Genomic DNA, 27,697 nt, shown 5'->3' on the forward strand with positions numbered 1-27,697 from the left:
GAATTACTATGCCATTTTAAAATCCCAATCATTTCTTCTTTTACTGTTTATCATAAGGAATCAAACATATACAAAAGTTCTAGTCTTTAAAGTGGGTGAAAAATAAACTTCTGTCTTATTAACTATGATAGGCCCAGAAAAGCAAGTGTAAACTGTCAATAAAATAAATTATGAAAACAAAATAACATTCACGTCATTATAAGAATATTTGCTCAAGGCATGTCACTGATATCATCCAGTTAATTCTCACAACTACTACCCCAATCTACACTATCGTCCCAAACACAAGGACTTGCGCGAGGAATCTTTCATCCCTCCTCACTCAATTCATGCTATGCACAGTTAAAAATTATCTTTCTCAAACACCATTTTTTCCCTGCCAAGAAGTTACATTTCCCTTTTGCCAACTATATAAAAACTGAAAAACAAATTCATTCACTTCTTCCCGTTGCCACCACCAAGAGCTACCATCATTCATCCCCTATAAGAACTACTGTTAACAGCCAGCATTCACCTGGTCCCGTTCTTACTCCTCTCCAATTCATTCTCTACATTGTAGCCAAAACAATCACTCCAAAGTGCAAATGTGAACTTCACTTCCCTGCCTAAAACCTGACACTGGCTTCCCACTCCCCTCATTCTTTATAAGGTCTTCCGTGAGCTGACTTGACTCCTACCACTTTCTTCCTTCCACTCAAGCATTCCCCAGTTGTGCTGAAATTTTTCCAGTTCCTCCACGGTAACATGCTTTCTCTTCGCAAGTGTTCCCTACACCTCCAACATACACTCTGCTATGGTTTTAATGTGTCCCTTCCAAGAGTCAGGTGTTGAAACTTAAGGGCCAATGTGACAGTGGTAAGAAGTGGAGACATTAAGAGGTGATTAGGCCATGAGATCTCCTCCCTAATGAGTGGAATTAAAGCCCTTATAAAAGAATCTTCATGAAGTGTTCCTTCAGCCAACTTGCCTTTCTGCCTTTTGCCCTGTGAGAACACAGCATTCCAAGGATGCAGCAACAAGGTGCCATCCTGGAAGCACACAGTATCCCTCTCCAGACAACTGAACCTGCAGGCACCTTGATCTTGGACTTCCTGGCACACAAAACCGTGAGAAAATACATTTCTGTTCTTTATGTATTTTATTATAGCAGCACAATGAATTAAAACACACTTCTAGCTGTGTTTCCCTCCCATCCTTGAGGTTTTCCAATTAAACCATCCAATTAAACCATTAAGCCTTCCTTGACCTGTAGACTAACTTAGAACCTCATACAGAAATCTCTGCCCCATAGTACTCTGTACTCCCCCTTTGTGAAAGCTGATCATGCCAGTTGGGTCATTCTTGTCATACCTGACTGAAACAGAGACAAGAATCCAGGGGGGAAAGCCCTGAGGGTACAAAACATTGCTCCAAGAATGTAATTCTCTGCAAGCCTGACTGCTGAACCTGCTGGTTGTAACCTGACAGCAGTTTTATCTATATGCTTGCTGCAACTCTAGAACTAATTTTGTCCACAGCAGTTGCTCACCAATCAGGACTTGCCACTTCCCCAAACCCTTACCCAAAGCCAGTGAACTTTCTCAAAGAGCAATAGGTAACATTCTCCTTTTTATAAAACCTCTAGTTTTCTCTTTTTGCTTTGGAGAAAGTGCTTTTGGTTCATGCTGGAGACTCTCTGCTTTGCAAACTGATACTGCCAATAAAACTCTCTTTCCTACTATCTAGCCATCCTGGTGGTCCTTTGGACAACATCGTCATGACATTCATCACACAAGATTCCGTAAGAGCAGAGTCTGTCTGGGTCATCACAGTCTAACTGCTAGCACAGAACCTGGCAAAAAGCAGGTGATTAATGAGTGGTATGAATGGATGAGTGAATGAATGAAGGGAGGGAGATTATAAAAGAAAAACTAACCTTTTATGACCCTACCCACTGCTTTTTCCCCACCTTATTTAGAAATAATTACACAACCCCTACACTCTTCAGCCTCCTCTCAATGTCAAGAATCAATTATCTAAAAGTGAGATTTTCAAGAAATCTAAATTTCTTGAAATTTTAAATTAAATTTTCAAGAAATTTAACACAAATGTTATGATAAACCTGTAGATTTGCACTTTCACAGAATTCTGAGGCTATCCTTGAAAAGTGATGATTTTCGGTGAACAATACACACTGGGGCCTGTTGGAGGGGAAGGGGGTGGGGGAGGGAGAGTATCAGGAAGAATAGCTAATGGACACTGGGCTTAATACCTAGGTAATAGGATGACCTGTGCAGCAAACCACCATGGCACACGTTTACCTATGTAACAAACCTGCATATCCTGCACATGGACCCCTGAACTTAAAAGTCGAAAAAACACAAGAGAAAAGTGATGATTTTCAGTGCTAGAGAGAACTACTTCACTCATAATGTGCCAGTGAAACATGCTAAAACATGTTAAATTACCAAAGTAGTGACAGTTCATTATTCTTTTTCTTTTTTGAGACAGAGTCTGGCTCTGTCACCCAGGCAATCTCTGCCCACTGGAAGCTCCACCTCGCAGGTTCACGCCATTCTCCCGCCTCAGCCTCCCAAGTAGCTGGGACTACAGGCGCCCGCCACCACGCCCGGTTAATTTTTTGAATTTTTAGTAGAGACAGTGTTTCACCATGTTAGTCAGGATGGTCTTGATCTCCTGACCTTGTGATCCACTCGCCTCGGCCTCCCAAGGTGCTGAGATTACAGGCGTGAGCCATCGCGCTTGGCCTGACAGTTCATATTCTTGTCTCTAAGATTTGCTTCTTCATTTAACACTGGTGTCCTCAGATTCCATTTTGCTATGAAATACGTGGATAAGTTAGAGTAGTTTTTAACAATACACAGAAAAAAGCTATATGGTATCACCCAGAACCATGTGGGTTGGGACAGTACAGATGATGGTCACAGGTAGCATTATAAGGTAGAGGAAGAAAAGAAGGAAAGGGGAAAAAGGAAGATTTTTTTTAAAAAGGCTTATGTCCTTATGTCTTCATATACAAATATAACACCAGAACCCAAATTTACAAGCCTTTGAGAAGATGGAAACCGACAACTATAAAGAATAGACCAACTTGGCATCCAGAAGCGTCTAGCTTGCTACAGATTATATAAAATACTGGCAACTGACCAGGGCTCCACTTCCAGATTTTATACAGTCAACACAAATACTTTAGTTTGTGTAGGTTAAAAATATTCTACTCTTTTTGTCCTCAACTTGCTAGGAACAGATATTTTTAGTAAGAACCCAATCAACCTTATCAAAATCAAACATCAAAAATAGACTAGAGCAACACTGGAAGCAAACTCACTATTTTTAGCTCTTCTGCCTATTCCCTGCCACTACCCACAAAATTCTGACTGTAAAGTCCATGCCTAAGAGCTTAGTTATTCCAAGCAGTTTCCTTCTTGTGACCCCCTTTTTCCCCCCGAAAACCTGAATGCAGAAAACACTCGATTGATTAAACATTAATACTGCCGCAATCCATGACAACTGCCTTTCCTCTGAGGGTTTTGGGAGGAGGGTGGTAGGAATAGAAAATGATAGAGAGCTTGCATCAGTATTCCTCTTGGGAATCTATTACATGGAAAGAAAATTGCTATTTCAATCCCCTTTTGTTGCTAAAAATAGCAGTCTCAATTGATTCAGGCAAACAGTGTAGGGGCTTAGCAGTGCTGAATTTAGAAACCACAGAAGTCCCTGAGAGCAAATGCTAACGTAGTCTTAACACACGCCAGCTCATATTTAACAAAGAACAAAGAAGAGAAGCATGCAGGGTGCAAGTTAATAAAACAGCAGCAACTTCTTCCATTTTTATTAAAGACAAACAGTGAAAGTGATGCAATATAAGACCACTCTAACTTGTTCTCCTAATCAATTATAAAAATAATTTTACAGAAAAATATTAGTTTATGCATACGCACAGATATTGTGGGCATTTTCCAAAACCTCATGGTATGAGGAAGCACACGTCTTTCTTCAAGAACAGTAGATTGCTATAGAAAGAAAATGCCCACTATACAAATGTCCTGTCCCAATAGAGAGTCCCCTTTTTCCCACTCAGTCCTTTCAGGTTCCCCACTAAGCAGCCCTCTCTTCGACTCTTTACTCCCCTTATTTTGACCCAACCAGACACTGGAGACTCTTCTACTTGCCACTTAAAAAACTAGCAAACCCAAACAACAATAACAAAAATTCAAAGCATCTATAGGTCCAGAACAGAAAAACAAACAAACAAACAAACAAAAAAACTGTGAAAAGCACGATTTGCTTAAGGCAGTTGCTCTCCTGGGCCAACTTCCAGGCAAGGCCCTGCAATTCCTTCTAGTGGCACCATAACCCCAAAATGCCTTCTGCCTGATTTTTTCACTTTATTTGGTTAACTAAAAACCCTTCCAAATAATGATTCATTTTGGTTAATGCCACATCCTCTTTAAAAATGCAAACCCATGTATAAGAATTAAAAGGTTATCAATCTTTATGCCTCAGTGTGATCTAACTGATTTAAACTACTTTGTGGCTTCCTTTGGGAAAACCCAAAATGTGGGAGTAACATGGAAGGGGCCTCATGAGAATAGGAATTCTGACTGGGAACAAAGCAGTTACTACTTTTGAATCATAGGGCCTAGTAAGTCACCACAATGGAAAGGCTTTTGCTATTTTAGTGCAAATACAATATGAGAAGTGGTGAAGAACATGGACACTAAAATCAAACCAGCAAGGTTCAAGTGTACATTCAAATCCCAACTCTGCCACCTCTATTTAACTTCTGTGGCTAGTTAATTTCTAGTAATAGTTAACCACTATTGTCTTGGTTTCTTCATTTGTAAAGTGAATACAATATTATCTGTCCCATAGAGTCATTGTAAAGATTCGATTGGGCCGGGCACGGTGGCTCACGCCTGTAATCCCAGCACTTTGGGAGGCTGAGACGGGCAGATCACGAGGTCAGGAGATCGAGACCATCCTGGCTAACACAGTGAAACCCTGTCTCTGCTAAAAATACAAAAAAATTAGCCAGGCGTGGTGGTGGGTGCCTGTAGTCCCAGCTACTCGGGAGGCTAAGGCAGGAGAATGGTGTGAACCTGGAGCTTGCAGTGAGCCAAGATCGTGCCAGTGCACTTCAGCCTGGGTGACAGAGTGAGGCTCCATCTCAAAAAAAAAAAAAAAAAAGATTCAATTAAATGTTAATAATAGCACCCACCATACTGGACTCCTTGCAAATTAAATGGAACAATGTATGTAATGTATTTAGCATGAGACCTGACACATAAGAAATTCTCAATAAATGTTAGCAATTAGACAAGGTGTGCTAGAAAGTAGAGGGGATACAGAAGGCAGAGAAAAAGCTAACTAAGGTCAGCTATGAAACTACAGCAACAAAAGAAAAAGTAGGGAAAAGAGACTTCGTCAAAACTAAAATTTTTTTGTACATCAAAAGATATTATAAGAGAATGAAAAGACAACTGATATGGTTTGGCTGTGTGTCCCCACCCAAACTCATCTCCAATTGTAATCCCCATATGTCAGGGGAGAGTCCTGGTAGGAGGTGACTGGATCGTGGGGCAGTCCCCTCATGCTGTTCTCATGATAGTGAGTTATCAGGAGGTCTGATGCTTTAAAAGCATGTGGCAGTTCCCCCCTTGCTCTCTCTCTCCTGCCGCCATGTAAGACATGCCTTGCTTCCCCTTCGCCTTCCACCATGATTATAAGTTTCCCGAGGCCTTCCCAGCCATGCAGAACTGTGAGTCAATTAAACCTCCTTTCTTTATAAATGACCCAGTTTCAGGTAGTTCTTTACAGCAGTGTGAAAACAGACTAATACATCAACCCACAAATAGAATGAGAGAAAACATTTGCAAATCATCTATATAATAAAGGTTTAGTGTACAGAATAAAGGATTTGTACACCTCAGTAACAAAAAGATGACCCAATTTTAAAATTGGGCAAAGGACTTGAATAGACATTTATCCAAAGAGGATATACAAATGGCCAACAGGCATAAGAAAAAAGCTTGACATGATTAGGGAAATGCAAATCAAAACTACAGTGACACACTAGGTTGACCGTAAGTTTTAAAAATGTAAATTAAGTGTTGGTGAGGATATGGGGAAATTAAAGCCCTTGTACATTGCTAGTAGAAATGTAAAATGCTGTAGCCACTGAGGGAAACGGGTTGGGAGTTCCTCAAAAAGATCAACAGAATTGCCAAATTACCTGGCAATTCCACTCCTAGGTATATAGCCCCCTAAACTGAAAACCTGTATTCAAAGAGAAACCTGTATATGAATGTTCCTAACAGCACCACTGCCAATAGCCAAAAGGTAGAAACAACTCAAATGTTCAACAAATGATGGCTGAATAAACAAAGTGTAGTATATCCACATAATGGAATATTATTCAGCCACAAAAAGGGATTAAGTACTGATACATGCTACAACGTGGATGAACCTTATATATGAACTCATGCTAAATGAAAGAAGCCAGACACAAAAGGTCATCACTGTATTCTATTTACATGAAACATCCAGAATAAATAGGTAAGTCCATAGAGAAAGAAAGCAGATTAGTGATTGCCAGAGACTGTGCAAGGCAGGATAGAGAGAGAGTGCTTAGTGGATATGGTGTTTCCTTTTGGGGTGATAGAAATGCCTTGAAACTAGATAGAGGTGAAAGTCGCACAATAGTGTGAATGTACTAAAGCCCCCTGAATCGTACACTGCAAAGTGGCTAATGGTTAATTTTATGTAATGAGAATTTTACTTGAATTTCTGAAGTGATTTTACTTTTATTTCCTTCACTTTAAGTCAATCATGAAATTTCACAGTGATTTCTAGGGTGGGGGCAGAAGGAAGGCAGTGTTAAGAATCATCGGGGCTGTGGCCCAGTTGGCCTGTGGAGATGCAGGCAGGGTGGGCCCTCACTGGGGCAGCTGGAGGGGCATGGACTGCCCTGCCGGCAGGTAGGTGATGTTCCGAGAGCGAGAGCTGGTACATGATATCCTCCACGGCTTCCAGCTTACACAGCTCGATCAGGCTGTCCCCTGCAGTGGCCAGTGAGTTGGTGATCAGTTCGGCTGCCTTGGAGTCACCCTCAGCAGAGATGATGGCCGCCTTTTTCTGCTGCTCAGACTTTTCCACCACAAATCTGGCCCTCTCTGCTTCCTGCTGAGCTACCTTTTTGGCTTCCATGGCTTCTGTGAACTCCTTCCTGAAAGTCAGACATGTCAAGAACACATAGTCCAGGATGAACCCAAAGGTGGCTGCTCGCTCCGTAAGGTCGTCACTCACCTGCCTGGAGACCAGCTCTCTCTGGGTGATTAGTTCTCCAGCATCAAAGCGTGCCACCACTGACTTGAGGATCTTGGTAGTGATGGGCAGCACATGCTCGTCATAGTCCTCTCCAATGCTGGTGAAGATGTGAGGAAGCTGGCTAGCGACAGGCCGGAAGAGGATGCGCAGTGTGATGTTGACAATCTGTAAATCTTTGCTACTAGTGATGACTGGTGCATTATGTGGTCAAGAATGACAAAGATAATTGGTTTCCGTACCCACGGGATGAGAAAGTGAGTCTCTTCCCCTACCACAATGTCTTGTACTCCACGGAACTGGTCAAAGATCATAGCTCTGTGCCCAGCATCCACATTATGTAAGGCAGAGTTTACCACACCTCCTGCAATGGCTAAGGCCAGGCCAAACTTGCCAATGGACTCAAACACTTTGGCAGCCATGTTTTCTTCTGCTGGGCCCTGTCACACCTGTTTCCACTCTGACATCCACATGAATTCCCCCTAAACCTCTTTTTCAAAAGTTACTAAAGATTAGCTTTTTATCAAGGGCTAGATCAGGAAAGGAACAGAAATTGCTATTTTGCTTGGTGTATCATTCCTTGAATTTGGGAAGTAAAACTAATCAATATATCACTCAATTTACACTACAGAATACAGAGAAACCTAAGTTTGGACTGCTCCTATGGGTAGAACAGCCTTTTAAAATTTAAATCTAAATGTATCAAGTGCCTAACATGTGCCAAACACAGTAGCAGATACTTTACAGACAATGTCTGTTTTAATGGTCCCAACACTCTGAGGTACAATCAGTAGTTGCCCAAACAACCCTAGGAGGGTGGTAGATAATAAGACCTGATTAAAGCATCTAATTTAACAGATGAAGTGACAATCTCAGAGAGGTTAAATGACTTGTCACTCATCACATCAAAATCTGATCACCACAACATAAACCCAACCACACAATACAATATTTCTTTATAAACTAGGAACTACCTATAACAGACACATTTAGCAATAATGCACTGTGCATACACAAATACTCCAAAGAGTGGATTCCGTATTAATCTGATAATGCTGAATCCAACTTTATTTTTCATTATCTTTAACCAACATTTTAATTTCAAACGGTCCACCTGGTATTTCCCAAATATAACATGCCAGGGAATCAGTTTCATATTGTACCCAAGTCACTCTTCACCACTGAGAATGACATTTTTCTTTATTCCCCATTCCCATCAGCCACTTTTTAAATAACCTGAGGCTAGGTATTGTGGCTCACGTCTGTAATCCCAGCACTTTGAGAGGCCAAGGCAAGAGGATTGCCTGAGCCAGGAGGTTGAGGTTGCAGTGAACCATGATCATGTCATTGCACTCCAGCCTGGGCAACAGAGACTGTCAATTAATTAATTAATAACTTGAACTTCAACTGAGCACAGTGGCTCACATCTATAATCCCAAGCACTTTGAGAGACCAATGCAGAAGGATCACTTGAGACCAAGAGTTCAAGACCAGCCAGGGCAACAGCAAGACCCTGTCTCAACGAAAAATAAAAAAGGTTACCCAAGCATGCTGGCATATGCCTATGGTCCCAGCTATTCTAGAGGCCGAGGAAGGAGGATTCCTTGGGCCTAAGAGTTAAGAGGCAGCAGTGAGTTATGACGAGGCCACACAGCACTTCATCCTAGATGACAGAGGCCCTGTCTCTAAAAAAAAAAAAAGATTCACCACTGACTGCAACCAATAGCCTGACTGCTGCCCCCTCATTTTGCAGTTTCAATGAAACAACTAACCAGCAGCATTTCTTCCTGATAAGAGATCACCAACCAGGGAGTGTGTATAGTCCATTCTCACGCTGCTGATAAAGACGTACCCAAGACTGGGTAATTTATAAAGGAAAGAGATTTCATTGATTCACAGTTCAGCATGACTGGGGAGGCCTCAGGAAACTTATAACCATGGCAGAAGGGGAAGCAAACACATCCTTCTTCACATGGTGGCAGCAAGGAGAAGTACAGAGCGAGGGCAGAGGAGAGCCCCTTATAAAACCATCAGATCTCATAAGAACTCACTATCAGGAGAGCAGCATGGAGGTAACTGCCCCCATGATTCAATTACCTCCCACCAGGTCCCTCCCACCACATAAGGGGATTACGGGAACTACAATTAAAGATGAGATTTAGGTAGAGGGGACACAGCCATACAGAGTGGTTCTGGCCAGTCTGCAGAGGAAGCACAGTAAATGTTTTCATGTGCTCTGCTTCATCTTTTGATGTCAGAAGACCAAAAACTCCACCCTGAGATCATGCTAATGCTGCCATTTTTTGGACATGGGTTCCATGCCATGGAAAGGTCTGAAGCTCAATTGCACATGGGCACATTTTCTCCTTCCATGAATATTCATGATGCCTCCTAGAGCTTACTGAACATATATATTTGGCCACCCTGCCCAGCATAAATTCCTGTTCCCTTTGCCCCTCCCTGGAAGTGTCTGTTTCCGACTTCTGGTGGGAGGCTTTGCTTCCCAGCCTGTCAGGATGACCACCCTGCAGGCTGCAACCATTTATGAGAAATAAAGCTCTCCTTTCCAAATTTATGACCCTTTTCATTCTTCAGCTGACATAATTACATTAAAGATCTCCTTAGCTTATAAACAGTATGCAAACACACCAGTAGGACAATAGCGTCTACTACACAAGTGCCCTTGAAATACTGTATATAATTCAGGTCTAATAAAAGTGAAAGAGGTGTAATGAGATCTACCTGGTAATTTCACTAGTTAACTTATCTTCAGTGGTCCACATTTATATCCACCAGGATAGATAAACATAAGGGAAGGTCTAGTGTAGATTATTTGATTTATTTCAACCTAATTCATCCAGTTTAAGATTTTAGGCTGGGCACGGTGGCTCATACCTGTAATCCCAGAACTTTGGGAGGCTGAGGCAGGCAGATCACCTGAGGTCAGGAGTTCAAGACCAACGTGGGCAACATGGTGAAACCTTGTCTCAGCTAAAAATACAAAAATCAGCTGGGTGGGGTGGTGCGCACCTATAATCTCAGCTACTTGGGAGGCTGAGGCAGGAGAATTGCTTGAACCCAGGAAGCAGAGGTTGCAGTAAGCCAAGATCACACCACTGCACTCCAGCCTGGGTGACAGAGCAAGACTCTGTCTAAAAAAAAAAAAGATTTTAATAATATTCTTCATATAAGAAGTGGGTAAATTCTCCAAAAACAGAGACCCTGGATTTTATTCACTCTGTCTCACCTCACTAAGAGATTTAGAAATGAGATTTAGAAAGCTATTCTCCTTTTAAGCCACCATGCTTATCACAGTAACACTACAATAAAGTTTGGGCCAGAGTCTCCTGGTGAATAATTACCTCTTCTTTAAGGATTAAATATATCTTAAAGGCACGTGTTTAAACATACTAATGCTGAGGCCCAGCACACTCCTAGGTACTTTACAACTAGGAGAAATCAAGTCAATTTACTTGTCATGCCTGACTCAGGCCTGGTCAAGAACTTTAAAACAGTCTCACCAAAAGATAGTTTAATAAACAATTTATTCATCTTGAAGACTGAAATAAATAATGGTAGCATCAACAACAAATGTGAGAAAAGAAAGGAAGAACGCTCATCTATTCTCAACTAATTTTTTTTTCTCATCTCTGAGAAGTCAAAACCAATTCCTTGAAGCTCAACACAATTCCTTCTTGTTATACAACATCCAGCTGGATCCTCTTTCTACTTTTTGGTAAACCCCCAGACTGCCAATAAAATTATGTTAAACAACTTAATGACTAATAGACTTTTCAAAACGAACACTCAGTGAAATTCACTTCCAACTAAATCTTTTTAAAGGGGTTTCATATAATCCAACACAATTTTTCTCAGTTACAGAGATTATACGCTACATAAAATACTGGTAGATTGACCAATAGTCAGAAAACCTATTTTCTGGTCCTGGTTCTGCTAGTTGAATCAACCTGGACAAGTGGTTAATATTTCTGAGCCTTAGTTTCAGCATCTTTACAATGTAGTTGCAAACTAAATGAATACCCAAGACCCTATGAGTCCATGACTACGATGAATATAAAATCACAGTAATGACTTCTCTCATCTTTAATTTCTTTAAAAAAAAAAAAAAAACCCACACATCCACAAGTTTTAGGAACAGTATAAATCAAGTTAGAGCTGTGATTTAAAATAATAAGCCTACAGCTGGCTCATCTTCAAAAATTTAAAATAGAAAGTACAGGAATAACTGAATTAAAAGAAAAACGTTTTTATTATTTTTACCTTCTCTCCCACAGACCTTTAACAAGAAAAGAAGAAACCTTGAGGCTAGTTTCTATGACTTTTATTTCTTCTGTGAACCCATAGGTGGAAGTGCTAAAGACTGGTGAAATAACTTTCTGTTTATCATCTGAAGTTTGTTTTATTCAACTTCTTAGCTAAGCTACCCTTTCAGATGCAGCGGATGGGCAGCAGGTACAGCTGACTGTGAGCTTCATGGAATCAAAGAAAGCATACTTTCCTCCCTTCAGGAAGCCACCTCTCATAAGTAGAACTTTTAATGAAAGTCTGATTTAAATGTCCTCTTACGTACTTTTCAGTGATTTCATTTATTTACTTACATGACTTTTTGTTCTACCAATGCATCATAGAAATTTCCTGGTCTCCAGCAAAAGTTTAAATGCAAATTATTTAACAAAGTTTCACTGTCTGGACTAGAGCTCAAAGAGAGAAAAAACAACTTCTCTGATGTCTGAAGCTATAGTTGTGCTGTTACTGACCTCCTCACCTACTTTGCAATTAATTAATTAAAAAATTAATACCATCTGCTATTTAACATTTTGAAAACACCTTCAATCCATCACAAGATTAGGATACTACTAAACGTATAAACTTAGTATCTTATTAAATTCTATTAGATGTGCAATAGTCCTCGTTTTACTTAAATTGTCATTGATCTTTAAGATAAAAGGACATCTGAAACAATTCTTTAAATGTCGTAACTTTCTATGCCATTTGCTGGCCCTTGCTAACTTACTACTCTATTGTCTTTCCCTTTTAGTTTGTCAGAATGAACAAGACCTTTAAGATGCTGGTATGTGGCAGCACTGTTTACAATACCAACATTGCAACCACAAGGGGCCACTAAATACATTGTAATATGTAATTATAGAGCATATATAGCACATATAATAGCATATATAGTATATAATTGTGGTGCATACTAATCTTTTATACCCATATCTATATCTATATTATATAGCATATCTATATTACATATATTATAGCCTATCAATACAACGGAACACAATATAGTTATCAAAAATTGTGGCACCAAAGAAGGGTGACTGGCAGTGAAAACTGTCTATGATACACAGCCAAGTGAAGAAACAATGGATTATTTTTAAAATTAATTAACAAAAATTAACTATTTCTGTTTTAACAATGTTTATTTCTCCAGAAGATCTTTAATTGAAATTTCTAAGGATCATCACCTAATGATGAGTCAAAAGAAACTTACCAATAATCTAGCTTATAAATAATCCGATTCCCAAATACAGTGGAAGGAGTAACAAGTACAGTAGCCATTTTTTGTATTGGGAAAAAAATGTAAAGAATCTAAAAGAGCCACAGACCAAAAAGTTGATGGTAGTTACCTCTAGATAGAGGAATATAAGTAATTTTTCTTTTCTTTTCTTTACTTAGCTGAATTTTCTAATTTTTGTATAAGTAAATATATTTCTTATATAATGTTTTTATAGTTTAAAATTCACATAAAATTATATTCTGTATATTAGTTAAACACAATTGGGCCGGGTCCGATGGCTCATGCCTATAATCCCAGCACTTTGGGAGGCCAAGGCGGGCGGATCACCTGAGGTCAGGAGTTCGAAACCAGACCGGCCAACATGGTGAAACCCCATCTCTACAAAGAATATAAAAATTAGCTGGACATCGTTGCAGGCATCTGTAATCCCAGCTACTTGGGGAGCTGAGGCAGGAGAATTGCTGAACCCAGGAGGCGGAGGCTGCAGTGAGTAGAGACTGTGCCACTGCACTCCAGCCTGAGCAACAGAGCGAGATTCAGTCTCAAAAAAAAAAAAAAAAACCCAGAATTACACTATGCAAGCCCCCATGTGGTTACTGCCACAATTGAGATGTCTGCTTAATTCAGTTAGCATTTAAAGTCTAGGACAGAAAAACACATACACTCAAGTTTTCTAGAAATGAAACAAACAAAAAAGGACCAAATCTACTCTACCACCTCGGGAGAAAGAGGAGGCCACTGCCCACTATACGTTACTGCCATAGTTCATCTCTCTCAACCCGAGATCAAGAAGTACACTGGCAAAGCAGAGGAAAAAAGCTCTGATTAAAAACCAAAATGGATTAAAGGGTAGAAAGAGGGTGCATTATTGTGTTTTTTTCCTACTGCTTTACCATAACACCAAGTACTTGGAGAAGGAGAGTTGTAAAACTCAGCATTAAGAGGTGGTGGTTTGCCCTATGATGGGAATTTATATCAACAAAATGCCTTATAAGCCAGGCAGGGTGGTGTGTGCCTATAATCCCAGCTACTCAGGAGGCTGAGGCAGGAAGATCAGTTGAGACCTGGAATTCAAGACCAGCCTGGGCAATACAGCAAGACTCTATTAAAAAAAAAAAAAAAAAGCCTTATATTCATGAGTTATTTTTTTAGCATGCTCAAGATTCAAACAGAATCAAAGTTCACACAAAGTTCCCTCTAAACTGGGACTTCCCTGACACCTTCTAAACTCAAGATTTTATTTAAATATAACACAGCCACCTTCGGTTAGTTAGCTGATCCCAGTAACGTAAGAGTAGCTTGGGAAACACCTACTGAAAATCACAAGGACTGCTGTAATATTTTACATAGAATATTGTCTGATGGAATCTAACATTCCTTCTGACAAGGGCTACTCAGTCTAACAGCACCAGCAAGGCCATATTCAGCTTCAGGAGGCCTCTTGGCCTGTGATGCCTCAGTCCTTTCTATCACATGTTATCTGACTATACAATTGTCTCCTTCACTGAAAATAAGCATGACATTGCACCATGACTGAATCCTTAATATAAAGTGTATTTAAGTAAGTTCATCCTTTATGTAATAACTGTGGTCTCACATTTATACTACATAAATAAAATCTGTTCTTTGAATTACTACGTAAAGCAAACTTTCCCAATTAACGGAAGCCTTCAAAATTTTTTTAGAACACAAGTACTCTCCATGTCCCCCTGCCCCCCACTTTGGTTATTTTTATAAATTTATATTGTCTTATACCGGGTTTTAAGAGTGGACCATACTTGTATTTTGACAGGGCTGGCAGCTTCTAATTAGAGATAGAATGTGTACATGAATACAGACAGAAATTTTAATAGGCAGCACATATCATAATATTTGTTCTATAAGAGCTATTTAGACACAACCTAAATGTGCTCAAGAATTTGGTCCATTTGAAATCTCATGTTGAAATTGGAAAATTCTTCTTTCATTTAAGAGATAACCAAGTAAAGAAACAAACAACAAAAGACACTCTCCTTATGAGAAAAGGATTCTAATGGTCCCTGCTGGGTAAGATATATGCATGATGCTTAGCATTGGAAAGCCCGTCTCTGAAATATGATAAAGCACCTCTGGACCTAATCTCATCTAATGGTAAAATTCTGCCAGAGTTGTGGAAATTGTGGGTAACTGTGTTTAGATGAGCCATCTCAAGCCCTACTAACGCCCTCAATTTCTCCTTTCTTCCTTTGCTCGGGCTTTGGGGGTTCAACCTATTTATATTCCCTGAACATTTCCTCACCCACTCTATCCCCTGGACTACGGAATGAGAGGCTATCTCTCCAGCTACCTCTTCTCTTATTGTCCTTAGAGACAAATAAACCTGGCCAAGTTACCAAACTATCTGAATTTACTTATCTATAAAATGAGAATAGTATTAGTACTTAACTCAGAGATTAGGATATGAATACCAAATCTTTAGACTAGTGTGATACATAATTAGCATTATGTAAGCGTCAGCCCATATGCTTTTATTATCATTAGTATTAAGTATTTAGAACAACGTTTGATTTATAAGCACTACATATTACTATCACTATTAAGTATTTGATTGTTAACTGTTACATAAAGTGAAAATAACATGAAATTTTTTACTTTAGAAATCTTAGAAAAATCTTGCATTCATGGCTCCTGACTACTTGATGACCAACAAAGCACTGTTGCCAAAACTGCATTTTGAGATGGCTCAAAATGGCTCCTCCATTGTTCTCATATCTGTTCCTCTGTTGTGTCTTTCTCTCACCTAGCCTCGTTTATTTGTTGTTCCCTTATGGCCTAACTTAAATGGGCCCTCCTTCACAAAGCTTTCTATGAAGCCCATCTTCTAACACGGTAATAACTTACCATTTTTATATTACATTGTTTTGCTTGTTTTTGCCTCTCTCCCCAATTAGAATGTAAGCTTCATGAGGACAGGAATAACTGCATTTTGTTAGTGGATGAATCTTTGTGCCTAGAACAGTACCTGGGGTATAGATTATCGATAAAAATTGTTGAATAATTAATATTGAATCTGGTCTATGTCAGACTTGTTAGATTAATAAATCCTTATCTGTTTAAGCCACCATAGTTGTTACTCTGTTACTTACAGTCAAAGACATTTCTGATGTTAAAGCATTATAGAATATGCACAGAATATTTATTATCCCCATCATTGTTAATTAACCAGCATTTATTATGTGCTTACCATGTGCTAGGCATGATGTTCAGTATTTTTAGCAGCTTGCTAAATAAGCATCATCTTTTTTAACCTTTACAGTAAATTCTGAGGTACATATCAATTTTATAGATGAAGAAACTGAGGCTCAGAAAAGCTCAACAGTTTGCTCAAGGTAACAAAACTAGGAAATGACTGGCACAAACTATAAACGCAAATTTCTGGCTCCAGTATCTATACTCTTACCTAGTATGTTGTACTGCCATGTCTGTGAAATATACATAGAAGTATTTTCCTCTTAAAATAACTATAAGCTCTACAAGTCAGAAATCCTATTCTCCAAGCCATGGTATCCACCAAGGCAATTAATATATTGGGCCCTCAAGTAACTACTCAGTAAATATTTGTTGCAGAGATAGACAAGTATATACCAATCCTGCTCTGGGAATCTGAGTTTTTATAAAAATAAGATACGAATATACACTGTTTAAAAATTAATTTACTGTATTCACAAGTATGTGCCCCTAGTTTCTCTTGATTGCAGGAATTTTTCCTTCTGTTTTGGTTATATTTGTCACTCAGGCATCTAGAATCAAAACATCATCTCTGCTATGGTCTGAATGTTTGTGCTCCCCCAAAATTCATAGTTGAAACCCTAACCCGCAAGGTGATGGTACTAGGAGGGGGCATTTGTGGATGTTTGGGTCACGAGGACAGAGCCCTCATGAATGGGATCAGTCCTCTTTTGGAGGTCTGAGAGAGCTCATTTGCCCCCTCTGCCATGAGAGGACACAGTGAGAAAGTACAATTTGTGAACCAGGAAACAGTCCCTCACCATATACCAAATTTTCCAGGACCTTGATCTTGGACTTCACGGTCTTCAGAACTGTGAGAAATAAATTTCTGTGGTTTGTAAGCCATCTGGTTTATGGCATTTTGTTTTAGCAGCCCAAACAGGCTAAAATAGTCTCCTAACAAATTAAATAACTGGTGCTCTATGTATTTAAAGATAATGGTGGATTTATTTTCAATATATGGCTTTCTGCCACATATGGTAACCCCTAGGCCCTTAGGCAGCTATTTTTTTATGCAAAATACTTTATACCAGTCCCTTGTTGGGCAAGACAAGTAAATAAATGAAAACACACACACACACACACACACACACACACAGCATACACATACATATGTAAAAACATATATGGAGAAGGCAGTCAAAAACTGACTGGATCCATGAAGAGAATCCCCAGTGCATGCATTTCTCTTTTCCTTGCCTTCAGCTTGGTGATCTATAACAGCTTCCCATATTAGACAGTAAGCAGAGATGTGTAAGCAGATGCAGATAGATGAATGAACTGGGCGATGCTGAAAATCTGTGAATTGAAGCATCTAATACATGAATTGAAATAAAAAAAAAATTCTCTTCCTCCAAACAGTTGTATGAACAAATCAAAAGGAAAAGAAGAGTTGGAGGGAAAATGAGACAAAGAACAAAATCTGGTCTATGTGACACATTTATAAAACTGATGGCCTGTCAGCAAGACACTGATGAATATTTTTGCAGGATAAAAATGGCAACGCAGGTCTAAAAATAAACCACTGCTCTGCAGACCTGTCTGGTTCAGCTACACCACTGGAATATAAACATCCTCACTCGTACATTTTGACTCAAGGTTTCACAAAGAAGGAAAAACTGAACGTTTTGTTAGTAAGACAAGATATTTTACATGGTTATAAATCAGTTATGTTCTCTACATAATATACACTGAATTTAAGGATAATGATTTTCATTTTCTAAAAAAGTAAAATAAATGGTAATGGCAATATGCCACTAACTAATCTTTTATAAAAGACTATTTCCTTCCAACCCAATTATAATAAAATAAAATAAATGTAAAATAAAATTATAAATTATTTCTAAGCTGACTTGAATGGCAGATCTAGTCAAAATGCTATCCCAAATGACTCTTGAAAAGGGGTGAAAACTCTATTATCTCATTCTGCATCCAAATTTACAATAAAAGTTACTACCTAAAATGCAAAAGTGAATTTACTATCCTTTACAAGTAGCACTGTAATTCATCAAAGCTATTTACCTTATTCAATCTTGCCTTATGTTACGATCTTGGTCTTAAATAGTGATTTCAATTCTAAGAGTTACAAACCTCTGGAAGGTTCTCCCAGAACATTCTGATGACTATCATGCCACCTTTTTTTAATAGTAAAACTGAATTAATTCCCCATAACAATAAAATGTGAATAATAAATTACACTTGATCCTTTATGACCACACTGAATTGGAATAAATAGAAAATTAAAAATGACCATCCTGCTTCTACCCGTGGCCACTAGTCTATTCACAGTACAGCAGCCAGGGCATCTTTGCAAAAAGTAAATGACATCACATCACTACCCCTGTTCAATTCCTTCAGTGACTTCCCATTACTCAAAATAGCACACCACCATGGCAGGCTAATTCTTAATTTTTTTTTTTTTCTTGTTGCCCAGGCTGGAGTGCAATGGCGCGGTCTCAGCTCACTGTAACCTCTGCCTCCCGGGTTCAAGCAAGTCTCCTGCCTCAGCCTCCCAAGTAGCTGGGATTACAGGCACCTGCCACCACTCCCAGTTAGTATTTTTATATTTTTAGTAGAGATGGGGTTTCACCATTTTGGCCAGGCTGGTCTCTAACTCCTGGCCTCAAGTGATCAGCCCATCTTGGCCTCGCAAAGTGCTGGGATTAGAGGCGTGAGCCACCGCACCTGGCCAATTCTTAAATTTTTTGTAGAGACGAGAGCTCACTGTGTTGACCAGGCTGGTCTTGAATCCCTGGCCTAAAGCAATCCTTCCACTTCAGCCTCCCGATGTGCTGAGATTATAGGTGTGAGCCACAGTGCCTAGTCTCACTGCCTAATTCTTGACAGCAGATAGCTACACATTAAAATATAAATACATCCTCAAATATACATCTGTATACTTCCTCCATTGCAGCTGGTATACCATCCAAGTAATGGCAAAGTCTTCTAATGGAGAGGAAGAAAAAAACAAAAACACATAAAGAACTGTAAGATAAAAACAATTTCATTTTAGGAATTTTCATTTTCAACCTTATTTTTGTAGTAGGGTCACAAAGTTAAGAGAAAACTCTTAATTCCCACTTCGAACTTGCTCCTCTGTCAGAACTCCCCATGGGACTACCCATTTATTCAGTTGCTCAAGCCAAAAGCCTCAAAGTTGGCTTTGATTCCTCCCATTCCCATATCCCATATTCAATCCTCCATAAAACTAGTCTACTCTCTCTAACACATACCACGTATTACCACTTCTCACTCCTAAAAGTACCACACCCTGGTTCAAGGCCTTATCATTTATACCTCCCCTAGATGACTGCAAGCCTCCTTAACAACATCCTACTTCCACCTTTTGCCACTAGTCTATTTCCCACACAGCAGCTACAGATATCTTTGCAAAAAGTAAATGACATCACATCCTTAGCCCTGTTCAATTGCTTCAATGACTTCCCATTACTCAGAACAAGACCTCAAGTTTTTTTACGTCCTACAGGATCTTTCATGACCTCGTTCATGCCCCTCTTCTACTACCATTTTCTCCTCTTATACTCTTGGCTTTGCCTTTCCTCAAACACCCCAAGCCCAGGCCCACCCATGGGTCATTTCACTCACTTTTTCCTCTGCCTGGAACATTCTTTTTCTTTTTTGAGACGGAGTCTCGCTCTGTCACCCAGGCTGGAGTGCAGTGGTGCGATCTTGGCTCACTGCAACCTCTGCCTCCCAGGTTCAAGCAATTCTCCTGGCTTAGCCTCCCAAGTAGCTGGGACTATAGGCATGTGCCACCATGCCCAGCTAATGTTTTTGTATTTTTAGTAGAGATGGGGTTTCACCATGTTAGCCAGGATGGTCTCAATCTCCTGACCTCGTGATCTGCCCACCTCGGCTTCCAAACATGCTGGGATTACAGGTGTCAGCCACCATGCTCATAATGCCTGGAACACTCTTATCCCATGTTTGGCTCCTTCTCACACTAAGGCCACTCAATGTCATGTCTTCAGAGAGGCCTTCCTGACCACCCTAACTAAAATATCCCCACCCCAACCACCCATTTACTAGTTACTTTCTATCCCAGATTCTTGCTTTATTCCACTTCCATGTGCAATTACATTATTTATCTAGTATTATTGTCCATCTTCCCCTACTTGAATGTAAGCTCTATGACCGTCTTGCTCATCACTGTATTCCCTTAAAAAAACTAACATATAAATTAATAATCTACAGCAGCAAAAACTGCAAAGTCAAATACCTATAGGAGCCAGGAGGTCATGAAAGTGAGTAAATCAGGCAATTTCCAGCTAATATGGAAATGAAGGCCCAACACAAAAACAGCTTACTATTTTTCAAAAGAGACCCGATATACAACCTTCTAGATAAAATCTTCTGATTGTTTGATGATAAACTATGTTTCTTTTTTTCATTAAAACTCTACCCAAGCCAAATATACCATATTTGTGAGCCAGATACATACACAGGCTACCACTTGTTAACTTCTCACCTATAGTAATCTTCCAAGTTTAAACTTACTAGGTGCAATAGATTATTCTAAAGATGACTGTAAGTCATCCCATTCCACATGCTCTTTTGCAACGTGAATTTGCCATTCCTCCCATCAAGAGATGGAATCTATTTTCCCTTCCTTGGATATGTGATTTGCTTTGACCGACTTGCTTAAGAGAAGTGTCAAACAACCTAAAATATGCAGCCTTGGTTTTGGGACCTGATGGCAGGCAGAGGCTGAAAAAGTGGAAAGTCAGTTGTTAGCAAAGGCCAAGAAGAGCCATGAGAAAATTGCTATTAGATACAGGACAGACTCATGTTACATAGTGGTGGAATGTTTGGCAAGACTGTTGTCTGCAATAATATTTACCTAATTTAATAATTACATAAGATAGAATATTTACCTAATTAACTTATTGACTGGCTAAAGATATTTCCAGGTAGAACACTGAAAGTAAGTGCCAATTGGCTTCTTTTAGCTGCATATGATAAAGTACGGGGAAGAGAGAAATAAACTAAAGAAGGACCTGTTTAATTTTTAAGCAGAATTTAGAGGAAGTAAAGAGGGCCCAAAACAGTCTCTACAACTGGCAAAAGATCTGGAATTTAAAAATGGTCTCTGGGGAGATATCAAATCAGAGGTTTGTCCATAAGATCTTTTGTTGAGACCTTGAAAATATAGACCCTTCTCATCTATACAAAGGAACTTCTAAGAATCTTAATGACCTTTTCTTCAATAGACAGATCCAAAGTAAAGACAGTTCTGTCCTGGAAAGGGATTATGAATGTGGCTTTTGGGACATAGAATCAATCCCTAACAACATTCATAGAAAAAGTTTTAAAGAAAACTATAGTACTAAAAGTACCACCAGTTTGGACTAAAAGAGGAAGAAACAGTTCAAAATGGGAGAAATAAAATATCTGTGGGTTCCCAACTTCACATAGGTAAGAAGCAGGTTGAAAAGCTACTCAGCTACAAATATGACCTATTTCTTACGAAAAAGAAAAAAGGAGGAGAAAGCCAAGAGCCCAAAGGGTAGAGCTAATAGTCTTACAAAACAATGTACTAGGGAACAACTCTCAAGGAGCAGAACTGGACACTATTCAAGGTGTGTGTGTGTGTATATATATATACACACACAAATGTATATATATATATATACACACACACATATGTGTGTGTGTATATGTGTGTGTGTGTGTGTGTGTGTATATATATATATATATATTTTTTTTTTTGGAAGTCCTTGTCCTTTATTGGGCAAGGAGTGAGGGAAGCAGATAGACTGGTTGGACATAGTAGATGGGTGTATGAGGACAAAATGCTACCTGAAAGCCAGCCAACCCACACTCCCCTGAAATGGATGCTAATGCCCTTCAAACTCTGGGCATTGGTTGTCTTCTAGGGATAAAAGATGGGGTTCTTGTAAAGCTTCTTGTTACCCTCAACCATGGAGGCAAGTTCTGAGTTCTGGTTTTCCTATAACACTAACTCTAGTCACATAGATCTCTGGAGTGATCAAATATGGTGGAGTGGCAGGATGAGTGTTCCAAAAGGACAAGTAAAACAGGAGTCTTGACCAAGCCCTGTCACAATGTCAATGCCTGTGTATGGCCTCCCAGCCTAACCAGAAATTGACAGAGGCATGTATATGGTGAAAAGATACACATATATTTAGAATTAGCCAGCTGGACTCCATTTAGATGATCCCAATTTTGTTGGCAACATCCACAGCACTGTAATCAGGAGCCAGTCGAACATATGCCTTCTTCTCTCCATCAGGCTGAATCAGGGTGTTGACCTTGGCCACATCAATGTCATAGAGCTTCTTCACAGCCCGTTTGATCTGGTGCTTGTTGGCTTTAACATCCACGGTGAACACAAGCATGTTGTTGTCATCTATCTTCTCTATGGCAGACTCAGTGGTCAGCGGAAACTTGATGATAGCATAGTGGTCAAGCTTGTTTCTCCCGGGGGCCCTCTTCTGAGGACGCCTGGGCTGCCTCCGGAGTCTCGGTGTCTTGGGCTGCCGGAAGGTGGGTGTCTTGGGCCACCGGAAGGGGCCGCCGGAAGGTGGGTGCGGGTCTTATTTTTTTGGGGCTGTGAACATCTTTCAACACTGCCTTCTTAGCTTAGCCTTTGCTTTGGCTTCGGCTTTAGGAGGGGCAGGAGCTTCCTTCTTTGCTTTCGGTGCCATCTTGTGAAAAGGCTATTCAAGGTATATTTTTGATACATGGGGTAAGAGACCTAGTAACATGTGCCCAGATGAATTTTAAAATTGCTATGGAACAGTGCTTCCAACTCTTCCTTTTTTTAAATGGGAGCGACTACTACAGTTTTCTTGCCCCCGTCTCACCACTGTATGTTTGATGGGGGATGTGAGACAGAGGCAGGAAACTTATCTTTTCATTCACAGATTTCTACATCGAAAGAAGCTGTACTGGAGCAGCTGTGCCTAGGAAATCTTATACGCATCTGGACTTTAGTTAGATGAAAAGATACTGGACTCCAGGTCGATGCCATAATGAGATAAGACTTCTAAGAGAGGAGTAGGTATATTCTGCATGTGGAAGAAATGTGAATTGTTATGTTCAGAGGACAGACTGTAGCAGACTATTTCCAAAGATAGCTGCAACAATACCTTCTGTCTCATGCCACTTTGCTATAGGAACTTGACATTCTCCCATCAAAAGGTAGAATATTTTCCCTTCCACTTAAATCTGAGCTGGTCCTGTGGCTTGCTTTGACCAACATAATTTGGTAGAACTGGCTGGGCGCAGTGGCTCATGCCTGTAATCCCAACACTTCGGGAGGCCAAGGTGGGTGGATTGCTTGAAGCCAGGAGTTTGAGACCAGCCTGAGCAACACGGCGAAATTCCATCTCTACTTAAAATACAAAAATGAGCTGGGTGTGGTGGCACATGCCTATAATCCCAGCTTCTTGGGAGACCGAGATATGAGAATTGCTTAAACCCAGGAAGCGGAGGTTGCAGTGAGCCAACATGGTACCACTGCATTCCAGCCTGGACAACAGAGCAAGACTCTGTCTCGAAAAAAAAAAAAAAAGAATGTGGCAGAACTGACAGTGTATGACTTTCAGATCAAGGCCTTAAGATATCTTACAACTTCTGTTTTCACCTTGGAACAATCTCAGTACCATGTAAGGAAGCTCAACCTAGTCTAGTGAATAATGAGAGATCACACGGAAGAAAACTGAGGCTTCCTAGGTAACAACTAGTATCAAGGCCCCAGACACAGAGGTGAGGCCATCATGAACCCTCTACCCCAGCCAATACCATGTGGAATAGAAAAAAGTTGTCTCCAATAAGCCCTGCCCAAACTCCAGATCCACAAAATCATAAGCAATAATTTTTTTTTAATCACTAAGTTTTAGGATAGTTTGTTATATAGCAGTATGTATCTAAGACACTGGAGAAAAGGCTAATCTGAATAATGGAAATGTGTGAATTCTTAAATTTTTAAAAAACACATTTCTAATATGGTTTAGGCATTCACAATGACTTTTAGGATAACAGCCTAGGATTAATTCCTTCATACACCAAATATTTACTGAGCTACTAATATATGTCAGGTACTGTTCTAGGCCCTGGGAAAACAGTGAATTAAAGTCCTTATGGAATTGATATGCCAGTAAGAGGAACAAAAACAGGCCTCTAAGGATCTGCTTTAATAAGTAAGATGATTTCTTATTAGCACATCAATATTGTAAGTTAGTGTTTGCCAAATAACTAAATCTAGTCTTAACTTTCTCCTTGAAATCATTACTTGGATGCTTTATCGCTGTACCAAGAGCTATTTTTAGCCCAGCCTTTCTTCAGACTGAGCTAGAAAAAAAGCAAGGTCAAAATGATATAAGACCACTAGCAAATTTTGTGCACCTGAACATTCAGGTACCTTCTATGTACTAAATTTATTCTGATTTAGAACACTAGCACTTTCTCACCTTTACTCCTGACATATCCTCTTCTGGGGCACCCTTCCCCTGCCTCCTTCACCTGGGAAACTCCTGACTCCCTCAGGTCTTACCACCATGCCAGATGTTTCTCTTTCTTCTTTCACTGCATCCTATGCATATATATATATAATCTTATTGAGTACAGTATAATTTATTGTTTCTTTGTTTAACTGTCCCAACTAGATTGTTAATTCCTCCAGGGGAGGAACTGTTCTTTCATTCCTAACATAGAAATCTACATGAATAGTAAGGTAATCCATAGTAAGTGATCAATAAGTGTTTGAGAAATGAATGAGCCTTAAAACCTTGATTAAATCATTGTTCTCTTGTCTGTAGAATGGGGCTAATATTCCAAGGAGAAGATGAAATTGCAACTGCCTGGCAAATTATAAAGCATTATTCAAGTATTTTATCATTATTTACCAGACATAAGCACAAATTGCCTCTTTATAATACCCAAATTTATCCTCAAAGTAGGAAGACTTGCTGTACTTAAGGACACAGAAAAGCATACCAACTTTCAAATAAAATTCGTACGCAGTAGATATAAGTTCTGGTTTGTGGTTGCTCTTGTTTTGGTTTCATCAGTCCCTCCATTTTGCAATCACCTGTTGTATGCTATCTGCATTTTAACTCAAAAGCACAGAAGAAAACCTTCAGGGTTTGAGACACATCCAAAGGGCAAATGCAATTTAATCAATGGGTTTGTTAAAAAGTCAGAGGATTTTTAAAATTAAGTTAAGTTTCAGGTTTAACCTAAACTTAACTTAATTTTCAGAACACAATTCCTCTTCTTTTCACATAAATGTGGCTATTTGAAAACAAGGTGCTTGCATGTTATAGTACCTCAGGCAGGATTATAAAAGTTCAAAGGACTAAACAGATACACACATGCACCATCAGAGTCATAATTCAATTCCTGATACATCTATCACCTAGCAGGAGGATGTAAAATCAATGCAGTCCAACATGGTAGCCACTAGATACAGGTTGCTATTAATTTAATTTTTTTTTTTTTTTTTTTTTTTTTTTTTTAAGACGGAGTCTCGCTCTGTCGCCCAGGCTGGAGTGCAGTGGCCAGATCTCAGCTCACTGCAAGCTCCGCCTCCCAGGTTCCCGCCATTCTCCTGCCTCAGCCTCCTGAGTAGCTGGGACTACAGGCGCCCGCCACCTCGCCCGGCTAGTTTTTTGTATTTTTAGTAGAGACAGGGTTTCACCGTGTTAGCCAGGATGGTCTCGATCTCCTGACCTCGTGATCTGCCCATCTCGGCCTCCCAAAGTGCTGGGATTACAGGGTTGAGCCACCGCGCCCGGCCCTAATTTTTAATTAAAATGAAACAAAATAAAAAATTCAGTTCATCAGTCACACTGGCCACATTTCAAGCTCTCAATAGCTGGTGACTACCAAATTGTACAGTGTAGATACAGAATAGTTCCATCATCATAAAAAGTTCTGTTGGATAACAGTGCCTTCAATGAGTAAAACATAGGTTTCAAATCAAATTACTGAGATAATTTTTCTAATATGATTTCTAATATTCTCCGCCTGCAGTAATGAAAACAGTGTGATACTTCTGAAGAAATGTTAAACAAAGGGGTAGTCTGGAAAGACATCACTTTTTCAAAGGCTGACATCGTGTAAAAGTTTACATTAACATTCATTCTTAGAAGTGACTAATACTCCAATTAAGGATAATTCACTTTGTTTAGCAAAGTTTTCTCACTATAATACAGACCATTTGTTAATGCAGTGAACTCAAAATCTGAGAGAGGTTTCAGTCAATTTAGAAAGTTAATTTTGCCAAGGAAGCACCCGTGACACAGCCTCAGAAGCTGTACCCCAAAATAGTTGGGGTACAGCTTGCTTTTATACATCTTAGGGAAGACATATACACCAATCAGTACATGTAAGATTTACATTGGTTAGATCTAGAATGGTAGGACAACTCAGTGTGGCGGAGGGGCTTCTAGATCATAGGTAGATTTAAACATATTGTGATCGGCAATTGGTTGAAAGAGTTATTATCAGAGAAAAAAATGTCTGGGTTAAGATAAGGGGTTGTGGAGACCAAGTTTTTTGGTTGTTTTTTTTTTATTTTTTGAGACGGAGTCTCACTCTGTCACCAGGCTGGAGTGTAGTGGCACCATCTCAGCTCACTGCAACCTCCGCCTCCCACGTTCAAGCAATTTTCCTGCCTCAGCCTCCCAAGTAGCTGGGACTACAGGTGCACGCCACCACGCCCAGCTAATTTTTGTATTTTAGGTAGAGACGGGGTTTCACCGTGTTGGCCAGGATGGTCTCAAGCTCCTGACCTCGTGATCCGCCTGCCTCAGCCTCCCAAAGTGCTGGGATTAGAGGCATGAGCCACCACGCCAGGCCAAGACCAAGGTTTTATCACACAGATGAAGCCTCCAAGTAGCAGACTTCAGAGAAAATAGATTGTAAATGTTTCTTATCAGACTTAAAGTCTATGTTGATGTTAATGCCAGAGGGTTTTAATGAGGCATGTCCAACCCCTACTTCATGGCCTGAGTCAGTCTTTCAGGTTAAATTTTAGAATGCCCTTGCTGATGAGGAAGTCCATTCAGATGGCTGCAGGGGGCTGGGGACCCTTCAAATTTTATTTTTGCTTTACAATGTATGTCTTTATCATCACCATCTTTGAAGTTTGGGTTAAGACAGCAATTTTCTAAAAGCTTTCCCATTTGAAAAGTCTGAAAATTTTCTTCAAATTAATACATCACACTGTAAGCCAGGCGTGGTGGCTCATGCCTGTAATCCTAGCACTTTGGGAGGCCAAGGTGTACAAATCACTTGTGCCCAGGAGTTTGAGACCAGCCTGGGCAACAAGGCAAAAACCCAGCTCTACTAAAAATGCAAAAATTAGTCAGGTGTGGTAGTACACATGTGTAGCCACAGCTGTTTGGGAGGCTGAGGTGGGAGAATCACTTAAGCCCGGGAGGTTGATGCTACAGTAAGCCGTGATTATACCACTGCACTCCAGCCTGGGCAACAGAGCAAGACCCTGTCTCAAAAAAAAAAAAAAAAAAAAACAAACAAACAAACAAAAAAACACACTATAGTTTTAAA

The 27,697-nt window shown here is 39.8% G+C and overlaps 1 protein-coding gene and 1 pseudogene across 1 annotated transcript in view; both read right to left on the reverse strand.

Moving 5' to 3' along the window:
• Positions 1–27,697, reverse strand: part of HSD17B12 (hydroxysteroid 17-beta dehydrogenase 12) — a 167,831-nt gene that overhangs the window by 107,876 nt on the left and 32,258 nt on the right. The gene's annotated exons all lie outside the window — the stretch shown is intronic.
• On the reverse strand, positions 6,939–7,748 carry LOC111544941 (annotated as a pseudogene).

Source organism: Piliocolobus tephrosceles, chromosome 13 (assembly GCF_002776525.5).
Source record: "Piliocolobus tephrosceles isolate RC106 chromosome 13, ASM277652v3, whole genome shotgun sequence".
NCBI lineage: Eukaryota > Metazoa > Chordata > Mammalia > Primates > Cercopithecidae > Piliocolobus > Piliocolobus tephrosceles.